This window comes from Mandrillus leucophaeus, unplaced genomic scaffold, assembly GCF_000951045.1.
Source record: "Mandrillus leucophaeus isolate KB7577 unplaced genomic scaffold, Mleu.le_1.0 Scaffold767, whole genome shotgun sequence".
NCBI classification, from domain to species: domain Eukaryota; kingdom Metazoa; phylum Chordata; class Mammalia; order Primates; family Cercopithecidae; genus Mandrillus; species Mandrillus leucophaeus.
In genome coordinates this window covers 359,425-359,628 of record NW_012108330.1, presented here as the reverse complement: position 1 = coordinate 359,628, position 204 = coordinate 359,425, and positions in this window count along the sequence as shown.

The following is a 204-nucleotide window of genomic DNA, read 5'->3' as shown; positions in this document are numbered from 1 at the left end:
TTTCTTCACAGAATTGGAAAAAACTACTTTAAAATTCATATGGAATGAAAAAAAGAGCCCACATTGCCAAGACAATACTAAGCCAAAAGACCAAAGCTGGAGGCATCACACTACATGACTTCAAACTATACTACAAAGCTACAGTAACCAAAACAGCATGGTACTGGTACCAAAACAGAGATATAGACCAATGGAACAGAACAG